General features: G+C 44.6%; 1 non-coding gene across 1 annotated transcript; it reads right to left on the reverse strand.

The window, feature by feature from the left end:
- Positions 1 to 13,430: 13,430 nt before the first annotated feature.
- On the reverse strand, positions 13,431 to 13,524 carry trnai-uau (transfer RNA isoleucine (anticodon UAU)). Its single transcript has 2 exons — positions 13,487 to 13,524; positions 13,431 to 13,466 (listed from the first exon to the last, which is right to left on the reverse strand). It is a non-coding gene; the product is annotated as a tRNA-Ile (tRNA).
- Positions 13,525 to 13,732: the final 208 nt, after the last annotated feature.

The raw sequence follows: 13,732 nt of genomic DNA on the forward strand, positions 1-13,732 counted from the left end.
AGCAGTGCAGAGACAATCGACAAATGAGAGACATTCAGTCGGATAATATGACAGTGTGTGTTTCATTCATCACAAGACTTTCGCCGGTATAGTGTGAAGAGGGGTGGTTAATTTTGCACCCATCTATTTCCTGTGCAATGAAAGACTGTGGGGGCCAATTTTGCAGATTTCAGTCCCTGGTACAGACTGAGAGTGTGGGGTTCGTTAGTTCTCAATCTCTGGTTTAGTGTGAGAGTGTGTAGTTCATATTGTGCAGATCTGCTGAAGTGTAAGGGAGTTGGTTTCATTCTGTATCTCTCAGTCTCTGCTACAGTGTGAGAGTGTGGGTTTCATTGTGTATCTGTCTCTGCTACACTGTGAGAGTGCTGGTTTGATTCTATATCTGTCAGTCTCTGTTACAGTGTGAGAGTGTGGGTTTCATTCTGTATCAGTCAGTCTCTGTTACAGTGTGAGAGTGTGGGTTTCATTCTGTATCTGTCAGTCTCTGCTACAGTGTGAGAGTGTGGGTTTCATTCTGTATCTGTCAGTCTCTGCTACAGTGTGAGAGTGTGGGTTTTGTTCTGTATCTGTCAGTCTCTGTTACAGTGTGAGAATGTGGGTTTCATTCTGTATCTGTCAGTCTCTGCTACAGTGTGAGAGTGTGCAATCTGCATTTATGTGCCTCGGTTCAAGCGTTAGGTGTTTCATTTCAGTTCTGCACTTCTGAGACCTGATTCAATGTGAGCGAGTGTATTTTTTCTCCTTCTTTGCCGCTGTTCCTCAAACCTATCAAATAATCTTAAATAGATTCTATATTTCCTGAGCTATTTTTAGAACAGGAGTCTCCTGCAGTCTGTATATGTTATAATTGTGAGATGGACAGTGCACTGACGAATGATGACGGTTGTATCGAGCAGGACATTTGACGTCGCAGAGTCATATAACAAATAGACCATTCAGCCCGGCATCAGTCTGCACGCGTTTCGTTACTCAGCTACATAGAGCTAATTGAGCAGCACGTGATATGTAACTTTCTGTGGTTTGGCAAAAGAACCTCCTAAATGTTGAATGAAAATAATCAAATAAAATAAATTCATTACTTTATATAGATAACTGATTAACTTACTTAATAATGTGATCGAAGTAAGTCCTACCGAGGCAGAGCGTTTCATGTTCTAGCATCATTTCCTCTCAGCATTTCTAAATTCCAAACTTCACCGTGTATCTCCAGCCGATTCTGTCTCATAGTTCTCAATGCGCACTAGTCCATGAATCTATTCGAGTTATATCCCACTCATACATAGTATAATATTCATTTCGAGTTTCTTACGACAACTTGAGACTTGCCTGCAGATGCCATGCATTTTCCATCGATAAAATTGTTTGGTTTGTGAACAATGATAACCCAGATAAACCGGCTCGAAAAGCACTTTCATATACCCCCCATAGAACGACCATGTATTAACTTGTAGGATTATTTTGTTGGATTTTCATTTCCATACCCTAGAGGACTGAACTATATCCTCGGGATAGTGGATGCGTTCACCCGTTGGATAGAGGCTTCCCCAACTAGATAATGAAAACCGCTGACGTTACAGCCAGGATTATGTTGGACGGAATTTCCACACTTTGGGGATTGCAGATCTCTCTAGAATCAGTCATGGTCCCCGCTACTCCGCACATGTGATACAAAATGTAATGAAACTGTCTGGGGTAAAACACAGGTTGGTATCCCTTATCGATCACAATAGAGTGCAATTGCTGAAAGGATGAAAAGATCTTTAAAGACAATCTAAACTGAAATGAAATGGTTAGCATCTCTGTTTGAGCTAGATTTATCACAGGCCGAATATGATGGCATTGGAAAGGACCAATGCCAGCAGCGATTAATTGACTCTATTAAGGAGCCCAATTATGTCGCCGCCAATAATATGTGACGGAGGAAACAGCACAGCAAAGCTTATTTCGAGGTGCGAACAAAACCGCAGAAGTTGGAAATCGGACAGAAGGTCATGATCTCACTGCATCAGCCGAGCCCCTTTACAACTTCGCGATTTGTAGGGACATATGATATCCCCGACAGATCCGGTCCATCAGTATATAGAATGCAGACCGCTCCAAACAAGTTGCGTTAGTATCATATTAACAAACTTCAACCCCTTGGTGATAGTCAATGTCCTCTAGTCGCTGAGTTCCAGAAAACACTGTCAATTAGATTCTCTGCACCGAGATGAGATGATCCTCTTAGATTTATTTTTCAGGCAATCGACGGTGACGTGGATGAAGGAGCAGTTGCTCCCTCTGTGAGTTGGGCGACCACTTCCGATTTGTACCCGGAAGTTGAGGATCGGTCACATCTTTACACTCGCCCAAGCTAAGGCGGAGACAATGGAAGAGAGAAACAGATGGGAGAGCGTGTTTGTTCCGTGGTCTTCTGGAAATGAAGTGGCGGATAATTCAGCTGATATGAATGGATTTTAACAAGGCGTTAAAGTTAGCCAAGGTAGGACCATTCATAACGTCAAAAGGTTTGGCATCCAGGGAAAGTTCGTTGGTGGATTCAGAAATGACGCCGACAGAAGACAGAGGATAGTTGTGGATGGAGCGTTTCTCCCTGGATGTTGGTGACAGTTGTTCTGCAGAGATTTTTTCTGAGACCCCAGGTTTTTGTGTTTTTATCAATTACTTGGATAAGGAGGTGGCAGGATGGTTTATTGTATTTTCAATGATGTGGAAGTTGCTGGAATTGGACAGTATATGGACAGTATAGTAGCTTGTCATAGATAACAACAAGATATAGACAGAACTCAGGGCAGCGGTGATAATTTGCAGATAGAGTTCAACCCGGAAAAGTGGGAAGTGATTCACTTTGGAAGGATGAATTTGAAGGCAAAGTTGGTACTTGCTGGAGTTAACTGAGGGCTTCACAATAGTACGAGTACTACAATGGAAACGGAGTGATGAGACTTTCTCCAATAAGCCGATGGCCGCTCATCAGTACGAGAACCACAATCGGCATGGAGCGGTGCACTGCAGGAGCAGAAGGAAGTGTGATTGACAGGTGAGCTTGAACACTTCCGCTGTTCTGCACATACTCATAGTGACGCTTGAAAGGCAATATACCAGACAGTAAATCAGGAGAAAAAAATACAACTTCGTGGCAAATAATAGAACAGCCTGGGAACTTGCTGCTTTTGTTCAGACAGAGAATGGATGGAGAAATAGTGGTAGAATTGTGGCAGGTTTGAGAACATATTCAAAGTCAAATAGACTGCGTTGCACGTCACGGGTGTGGGACGGCCCGGTCCTTCACTGGCAGGGGTCAGGTTCCTGCCAAACGCCCCATGTGTGCGCTGGAAAACATTGTTCTTCAAACTGTCCACAGCCCTCGCTAATCTCCCGAGGACTCGTTCCCTTTCTGACGACAGGTCTCTGGAATATCGCTGTGGATCTTCTACAGTGTTCGCAGGAATATTTGTAGTGTATTTTATTGTAATACATGTCAGCTGTCACTGTGATTTCCATCACTCAAACCGCCCGGAATGACTGGAACGAACCAAAGAAAATAATAAACGAATATTCCCCTTTAATAAAGAAGTGTTCTCCATTTCACCTGCCAAAACAAACTCCTTCCCTCAATTTCAGAAGCCAATGTGCTCCGTCAAATGTTACAAAATAAATCGACTTCAAGATGAATGCCTACTTTGAAACCTACATAGATATAAAACTGTCCTATTTAAATAGCTGAAGCCATGTATCATGAAAAATAACATGGAAAATTCACGTCATATTTTGTTTTAAAATAGTTAGATTGCAATATCCCTTGAGGAGTCAAATTAATGACACGGGAACGGTGATAAAAGTAGTTTAACGTAAGAGTTTGTGCAGTTGGTTGTCAGTAATGTCCCTGACGTGATAGCAGCTCTAATTGCCTCAGTGGAATTGCTCTCACCTCAATAAAAGTCTGCTAAACCGATCACCAGTCCATCTGAGCAGCTGAAACGCTCCGCACAACTGAACGCTGATTCTGACGGAATATGCGATATCCGACGATTTACTACATCGCGGCCATTTTCTATCCCACACTTGTAGTGGTTGGTGTCCCCGGTAAGATGCCGGAGCTGGTCAATTTATGTATGGTGCCGTCGTTACTCTGCTGCGGTATCCGCACTGTTACTAAGCACAGATGCTACCACTGGCTGAAACGATTCCAGAGTGGAGGGTTCAGGGTTCTGATTGTTTTATGTACATTTTCCATACTTCGATTGCAAATTTTTCTTTGTCAATTAAGTCGGTGCCAATATTGTCAATGTTTCATAATTTCACTTCGCTAGGCTTTATGAAGTGACGCAGGTGTCTGCTTTTCCAGGTCCGAGTTTCTATCAGTGCAGACAACTCGACATTATAACAACGTGGTAAGTTTATTCAAATGACAGTCCAGTCTATTTCCGACACGTAGATCTGTTCTGCAAATAAGGAAATGAAAACTCTTGCATTATCTCCTTCATTCCACCGTGTCATCGCTACAAACAAACCTATCAGCACTTTTACCTCTAATAATGGAAATGGTGTCGGTTACTGGGGAGATACCAGTAACTGGTGTCAGTACTTGAGTCGTGGAATTCATTTCCTCGCTGTCAACTGTCGGAGTTTCGCCAATCCACTACCATTACAATGCGTCATTGTCCTCCCGCCAAAGTGCAGCTACTGAAACCGTACACACTGGATTTCCGTTTTCCATTTCCAAACAAACCCTACTCTGCATAGCATTGGAAGAATGGGTGCATTCAGAAAGAGTTGTTGCTGACCAGATTTCTATTTCCTTTTCAAATTTTTTTTTTTGCAGTTTATTTATCGGCGATTGTGATCATCTCTCGGGGAAAATGCATCACCCGTTACTGGTTGGAATGGTAACTGCGGTTCTGATGGTGGTTTTCGTTGTTGCTTTAGTGGAACAGACCAAACAATATCTACATTTATTCTATTCATATTTCTAATGTCTTTTTTTTCAAATTCCTTGTAGTTAATTTAACGGCGATTGTGATCCTATCTCGGGGAAAATGCGGACTCTCCAAATGCATCACCCGTTACCTTGTTGGAATGGCAACAGCGGATCTGATGGTAGTTATCGTTTCTGCTTTAGTGGAACAGACCAACAATATCTACATTTATTCCAGATCCTTGCTCATCACTCCTGTGTGCGCTCTGACACTTGTATTCGGGATCGTAGCGACGGACTGTTCTGTTTGGTTCACGGTCAGTTTTACCTTCGATCGTTTCATCGCAATATGTTGCCGAAAGCTGCGGGAGCGATACTGCACCGAGAGAACAGCAACGGTGGTTATCGTGACCGTGGTTATAGTGAGCTGCGGGAGATGTGCCCCGGTTTATTTTGCCCTTGAACCTTACGTCATCATTGATAACACGCCCTGGCGGTGCACCGCCACATCTGAATACGCTACTTCACCCGTGTGGAGAGGATACCAATTACTGGACAGTATTTTAACACCATTGCTACCAATCGGCTTAATCCTGGTGTTTAATGGGTTAACTGTAAGACATATCGTTGTGGCAAATAGAGTCCGCAGAAAGCTTCGGCATAGCAGCGACAATCAGAAAGATGCCGAGGTGGAAAATCGCAGAAAATCGATGATTTTGCTGTTTTCGATATCAGCTAATTTCATATTATTTTGGATGCCCTCTGTCGCCTATACCCTGAAATGGCAGAAGCAAAACTATTTTTACGAGGACAGGTATTTGAGTTCCCCGGTATACATCCTACAGCAATTTGGGTTCATGCTGCAAATGCTCAGCATGTGTACCAATACTTGTATCTATACACTGACACAGAGGAACTTCAGAGAAGAGCTGAGGAATGGAATGAAATATGTGTTTACATTAAATGGCCATCTGTTTACATAATGCCCGCGTCTAATAGCGTTTCCACGGAGTTTTCAAATAAACCCGTTTTACAATGAACAGGTTTGGCAAACATGTCGTAAACTCAATCAATCATATGCCTGGTCATCCGGAAATTACAGAATTGGTGGAAGATTGCTGACTTCATACAGGTCAGGTCGATAGCAATACAAACGCGCAATGCTGCTGGCGTGGTTGTCACTTTGGTTGAAGTATGTTCCAAACTATCACAGACACTCGACTGTCACAAGGGCAGGGATGGCTGCAGGACTTTCCGGGGTTTAAATGTTTCAAAATGGACAGGGTCAGGTAACAGAGTGTAAAGGGAGTGCGATGGTATCAGGGTTAGTATCGCAGCTGCAGAAAAGAAGGACAACGTGGAGCATTTGCTTATTAATAGATGGCGAGTCTAACACAGAAACACGAAAAACGCGATCACCCGATTGGGAGTATTCTATGCAGATCAACCAAATAAATGCAACGGGAACGGTGAAGAACCGATTGGTAAGCGGATATTGGACATTGGCCATGTTATTGACACGGGTAACAGAAACGTCCACAATGTTCTCTGGTACCTCCCCAGAGTAAAAAGTCTAGAGATGACATTATTTCTCAGTTGTGTCCAGGAAGGATTCATGTCATTATATGTAGACAGGCGGACTAGCGAACAATCCATACCGGAACTAATATTAGAAAAGGAAACGTATCAGGTGACAGATCTCTCGGTGGGTCAGCATTTCAGAGCAATAGGGCAGATCTGCCCTCCATTTACCTTGCACAGAGATAGGACCAGGGAGCATTGAATGTGTTTAATTGAAAGTCGGCGATTTATGGTGCTTCCTGTCAAGAACTTGGGAAGGTACATTGGGAGATGATGCACTCAGGGAAATGCACGACAGATATGTAGAGATTGCTTAGGGAGTACTGACGTGGGGTTCAGTAAGGGCTTGTCTCATTGTCGCAGGGAAAGGATAATAGCATAATGTAACCCTGGGTGACAATAAAGTTGTAACAACTCGTCAAGAGGAAGAAAGAAAAGTACTTAAGGTTTAGGGAGAAAGGATTAGGTAGGGTTACGGAAGGTCACAATACACACAGGAGAGAATTTAATAATGGACTTAGAAAAATTAGACAGGGACTTGAGAAGTCCTTGGCGAGTTGCACTGTGAAGAACAGAAGGATGACTGGAGAGTGTGGGTAGATCGGAAGTAAAAGAGGAAAACGTATCTGGAGTCCAAGAAGGCAGTAAATCTTCTTACTGAAGAGACGGATGAAAGTGAACACAGCGCAAAAAGGTAGTTATGGTAAAACATGCCGAGGCTAAGAAAGAGGATGCGCTGAAAACTTTCAAGCTTTCAAGGAGAATATTATAATAGATGATTTCCCGGTGCTGGAAGGATTATTGTCCAGCTGATTTGGAAAGGGAAGCGAAGACATTGCTGAGCTTCTGGACAGGATATTTGTGTTTTCCGTGGCTACGCAAGTGGAACAAGAAGATTAGAAGGTGGCAAATGTTATTCATTTGTTGAAGCAAGATAATAGGATACTCATTGGAATGATAGACCAGTGAATCTTTCATCAGTATTGGGTAAACTATTATAGAGGATTATTAAAGATGGAATTTATGAGTATTTGGAGAAACGTAGTTTGGCTACGGAGAGATAACGTGGCTCTTTGAGAGGTGTGTTGTCCTATATGAGCCAGGTTGAGTTATCTGAATAGTCGATGTAGGTGTATTAATTCCGAGAGTCAGGGGGCATGGGATCTAGGTAATCCTTCGTTGAGTCAGAATTGACTTCCTAACAGAAGGCAGGTGATGTAGTAGATAGAGTGAATTCTGGCTGGAAGACAGCAGGCGGCCGCGTCCCGCTAAGAGGATGGACATTTTGGGACATTTACAACTTTTGGACTCAGCAGTTACAGTGTTCCGAGAAATAGGGCTCAGGGAAATAATCGATTTAATCTGATCACACAGCAGCAGCTGGATAGTTTATGGAGTTAGGGCTGATGACGTAAGAAAATCGCTGAGCTATTGATTACACTGCCACGTTATCTAAGCTGACCTGTCATTTACATGTTACGGGGCAGATGCTACAATGACCTCAAAACAATCTTTTCCAATGGAGACCTACAACTTAAAACCAGCATTTAATAGTGTTCAGAGCAGCTTCTGGTGCTTATTAAAATAACCATCCTTCCTGAATGACAATTCCAAATTCCCAATTCAATTCCCAATACTTCGAAATCGTGGTTTCATCGTATCGGGTGTAGATACGCTCAAGCTTCGATCCATTTAACCCTGAATCCACATGGCCAGTGTGAAATCCGAGTCTCACTCTGAATTAATAATAAATGAAACACACAAGACTACACAAACTAAAAATACAGCGAGGGCAAAGCAAACACCCGTGCACACACTTGTCTCCCTTCAAAACCATCGTAGGCAATTGGAGAATACAGAACAAACAACTTCCAAAGCAAAAGGCCTGAGCACGTATTCTGTAGAAGAGATGAGAGCGTGAGATGTGCAGAGCTGAGGCGAGCATTCATCAGCACTTCATAGAATTTCGGAAAGATATGCAGCCTTCGAATTTCGCATCAGTTCCTAGAAATCACTTCTCGCAAGGTGACACAATTGTTTTTGTCACGAGTATGGTGAAAAAGAAGATTAATTCAATCATCCCCCCAACACAAACTAAAGAAACACACAACTGACATAAAGCCATTCATGGCCATAATCTTTCTCTCTTTCTTTTAATTGACATCACTTATGTCCAAACCGCATGCTGTATTTTAAATCTGCAATGCATTCATATTTTCAAAATATCGCAGAAAATGGCATGGTCTTATTTGTTCAACAGTTAACAAACATCTGTAATGGCAATCATGCAACATTTAATAAAGCCTTTCGACTCCAGGACAAAGAGACGCCGAAAGTAATGTGTCCCCCGAGTTAATATTCAACACAATTAAAACATGACGTCTCCACAACTTCAAGCCTCCAAAGGCTGCCAAGGCTTCTGACCTTAAATTTCTGTCCAAGGATAGGATTCGGGCTAAATGAACCCTTTGTTGTATAGTATCGGGGCGAATGATTCCCATTACCACAGCCGAAGCAACAGATTTGTTCCCTGTACTGGGACCACTTTCACACCCACCTCCAGACCTGAACTATTGTCTCTACCGCGTTACTGAAGGTATATTCATGCAGTGTGATACTCCCTTTATCATCTCACATCTATCTCCTCATGCTGTAACCATCCATTTTACTCAGTCTCCATGCTTCAGTGTGTGCGAGGACAGAGGGATCGAACAGCATCAACGACTTTCTAGATTGGTCGGTGTTGCGAGACACTGACGTTGTAATCCAGACATATAGACAGACAGCCACAGGAAATCACTGCACAGAAACAGGGTCTTCAGTCCGTCAGGTCCGCAAGGTATTATGTAAACTGCCTAGTCCCATCGACCTCACCCGGACCGTGGCCATCCATATCCCTCTCATCCGTGTACTTCCCCAATCATCTCTTAAACGTTGAAAGTGAAATCTCAATTACCGTTTGCGTTGGTAGCACTGTCTACACTCCGACAACTCACTGGGTGAAGACGATTCTTCTCATGATTCCCTTAAACATTTCACATGTAACCCCCTGGCTTGCCTCAGGCTCGCTCAGCTCGCTTCCGTCTGGGGGAGCAGCCTTCGGCCCCACCAAACTGAATAATAAGCTTGTTTGAATGCTGTGTGATGTCCCCAAACCCGCCAATTAACAGATAGTACGCCATGTGCGATTAAATGATTACACTTCATAGAGATTACTAAAACTAAGTGATTAATAAAGATGCAGTATATAAGAAGGAAAAGAAAATAAAGAAAAGGCACCAATTTATCAAAGTCCAAACCACTTCGTGCACAACCTTTGGAGCTCAATGAGCGAAGTCTTCTGCCCACCATTCGATCCCCTCAGACCTCCTCGACTCGCAGCTCAGGACCACCCGCAGTGATCAACCAAATCCCCTCCCCCCGGCACGTCTGTCTTCTTCTCCTCCTCTCCTCGCCAAACCTCCTGGCCTGGGAAACCCGCTCGGGGTCCGTTCCGTCGCCCAGTTTACAGCATCGCGTCCTCTCTTTCTCATCCCTCGCGCCGACTCCCCAAAAGCCCGCCAACACTAGCTTACAGACCCAGAAGAAAGAACAATATTAATCCCAATTGGTTAACAAATGAATACAATTCTCGTTATCAGTAAATTTTAACCTAAACGAGCTTCCAGTACTCTCTCACAACAAAGAAGCATTCCTACTTTTAACAAAACTAAGAAGCTATTTTGATTAACATACGCTGTAACAAAGAAAAATAAAAAAAAGCCCTTTACACTCTTCCCGCACCAAATAAAATTCATGTCCTCAGGACTGTTAAATAACTCGACCACTCTTCCTGACAACACAATCTCTAACCCAAGCGCAAACAGTGACATTGCTCCCCAAACAGTAAACCTGACGCCCTGTCCCTCAGGCGCTACATAGGTCAATTTATCTGGGAGTTCCCTAACCCTCCGAGATCTCCGTACCCCCTCACCTAAATCCTCCAGGCTCAGACACAACTGGGAATACCTCGGGTCCGCTTGCCTACTCCTCTCTCAACCGGTGCACTTTACAACTATATTTGGACTCTGCAGTTACAGTGTTCCGAGAAACAGGCTGAGGGAAATAACCGATTTAATCTGACCACAGGGCAACAGCTGGAAAGTTAATGGAATTAGGGGTGACGACGTAAGCAAATCGCTGAACTATTGACTGCACCGCCAGAGGAAACCACTGCACAGAAACAGGGTCTACAGACCGTCAGGTCCGTCAGGAATTATTTAAACTGCCTACTCCCATCAACTGCACCCGGACCGCGGCCACCCAAACACCCAGTACTTATCCATTCATCTCTTAAACGTTGACATCGGAATCTCAATTACCTCTCTGCGATATGGAGACCCGCCGGTGCTCAGCCTCACTTCCCGGTCCAAAATACCCGAACCGAGTGTGTGACCCCTCGGAGATACCGCAGGCTTCTGTCTCAGGCGCTGAGGGAGCGGGAGGAGAGGGCACGTGTACAGAGAGGCTTCGAAACCCTTTCGGGCACATGAGGGGTAGAAGTCGAGTTTCGGATCTTCGTCTCGCATTCAGCTTCCCGGGAGATGGCAGGCTTTTACCGGAGGGTGTGCGACCATCCAGATTGCCAGAGGGGTAATGGCAGGCTCTTGTTTTCTCTGCTCCGGAGAGAGGAAGGAGAGGTAGCCCCTACAGAGACAATGCGAGTTGGTGAAGCCCTGAGGCCGGCCGTGTCGAACGAAGGGGATGGAAGGTTAGACATTTATCTGACATCCGATTGGCTGACGCATGGAGCCAGCGGCGGCCGGGAAATCGGGGGGGGGGGGGGGCGGGGGGGAGGTGGGGAATCCCAGTTTCTTTTTTTGGCGGGATTTAGAAGAATTAGAAGAAGCGTATCCTGATTAGGGAGTCAGCATGGCTTTGTGAGGAGCAGGTTATGCTTCCCGAGCCGGATTGAATTCTGTGATGTGACACAGATGGAGTTCAACCTGAAAAAGTGTGAAATGATTCACTTTAGAAGAACGAACGTGATGGCAGAATACAGGGTTAATAGCAACATTGTCAGCAGTGTAGCAGAAAAGAGGGATGATAAGGTCCACATCCAAAGATTCCTCAAAGCCTCTTTGCCCAGATAGGTTGGTTTCTTGATAAGTTTGTTAAGGAGGTGTATTGGGTTTTGCCTTCATTAGTCAGGGGCTTGAGTTAAAGCGCCGCGATGTATTGTAACTCTAAAAGACTTGTCCGATCACTTTTGGAATATTGTGCTCGGTTCTGAGCACCTCAGTATCGAAAGGATGTGAAAACTTTATAGAGGGTGCAAAGGATGTGTACCATGAGGCTGCCTGGATAAGACATTCCGGACATTCTCTTTGGAGATTAGCTGGTTGAGAGCTGACTTGATAGAGTTTAACAAAATACGACTCTACCGAAGGAAGTATAAGTTGCGTCTTCCCACCGCCAGCCGAGATGTAGCACTTCCAGAGCACCCTCCACAACTCAGGGTCACGTGGGGCCATGGGAGCAGGTGGTGGATGGTCGTATGAGCTGCCGATGCCCGTCACGTGTTCTGCTTATGTCATCACTGACACCAGATACAAAATCGCTGAAGAGTGTTGAAGATGGCTGGAGTCAGCTATCTTGTAAAGATACTTTCTCGCAGAAGGCAATCGTCAGCGCAAGTGGTTTAGATGGGGCATCCGGGCGTGTTTGTTAAATTAATATCTATATTGTCAAGTGAAGTCAAGTGACTTTTTATTGTTATTTCGACCATAACTGCTGTACAGTACACAATAAAAACAAGACAGCGTTTTCCAAGACCATGGTGTTACATGACACAGTACAAATCTAGACTGAACTACGTAAAAACAACACAAAAACTACAACTAAACTACAGTCCTACCCAGTACTGCAAAAAGTGCACAAAACAGTGCTGACATTACAATAAATAATAAACAAGAAAGTAGACACAGTAGAGGGCAGTATGTTGGTGTCAATCCAGGCTCCGGATATAGAGGAGTCTGATGGCTTGGGGGAAGAAACTGTTACACAGTCGGATCATGATAGACCGCATGCTTCGCTGCCTTTACCCAGATGGCAGGAGGGAGATGAGTTTGTATGAGGGGTGCGTGGGGTCCTTCATAATGTTGTTTGCTTTGCGGATGCAGCGTGTGGTGTAAGTGTCCGTAATGGCGGGAAGAGAGACCCCGATGATCTTCTCAGCTGATTCCACTATCCGCTGCAGGGTCTTGCGATCCGAGATGGTGCAATTTCCGAACCAGGCAGTGATTCAGATGCTCAGGATGCTCTCAATACAACCACTGTAGAATGTGGTGAGGATGGAGTGGGAGATGGACTTTCCTCAGCCTTCGCAGAAAGTAGAGACGCTGCTGGGCTTTCTTTACTATGGAGGTGGTGTTGAGGGACGAGGTAAGATTCTCCGCCAGATGAACACCAAGAAATTTAGTGCTGTTAACGATCTCTACCGAGGAGCCGTTGATGTTCAGCGGGGAGTGGTCGCTCCGTGCCCTCCTGAAGTCAACAACCATCTCTTTTGTTTTGTTCACACTCAGAGATAGGTTGTTGGCTCTGCACCAGTCCGTTAGCCGCTGCACTTCCTCTCTGTAGGCTGACTCATTCTTGCTGACGAGAACCACCACGGTCGTGTCATCGGCGAACTTGATTATGTGATTCGAGCTGTGTGTTGCAGCACAGTCGTGGGTCAGCAGAGTGATCAACAGTGGACTGAGCACACAGCCCTGGGTGTAAACTCACACTCTCCTGCTCAGATCAAAATCAAAGGTGCATCGATTAGAAGTTAATTACAATAATAAGCGGGGTGTCTCAGAGGCACAAAATCAAATGTAACATTCCAGTGGAATGCTCAGCTTGACAGACGCCTAGTCACCCGGACACTGCAAGCATTAAAAATCACGAGTGCTCTAGGTGAGGCTCGAACTCACAGCCTCGGCATTTCTCCGCCGTGTACTGCCATATAAGTACCGCGCGCTAACCGATTGCGCCACTAGAGCCCAGAGCTGCAAACGCGTGTTTTTTTTCCATATGGAAAGAAAATCTAGAAGAAAATTACAGATATCATTGTGCATAGAACCTAAAAATATACAGCCCGTGAAAAGGCCGTTCGGCCCACAATGTATTGTCATTCCAGCTAAAAAGCAAATCAAATGTACTCAAACTCTAATCCCTCCTTCCTACCCTGTCCATATCCCTCGATCTTCC

The sequence above is a fragment of the Hemitrygon akajei genome, unplaced genomic scaffold (genome assembly GCF_048418815.1).
Source record: "Hemitrygon akajei unplaced genomic scaffold, sHemAka1.3 Scf000060, whole genome shotgun sequence".
In the NCBI taxonomy this organism is placed as follows: domain Eukaryota; kingdom Metazoa; phylum Chordata; class Chondrichthyes; order Myliobatiformes; family Dasyatidae; genus Hemitrygon; species Hemitrygon akajei.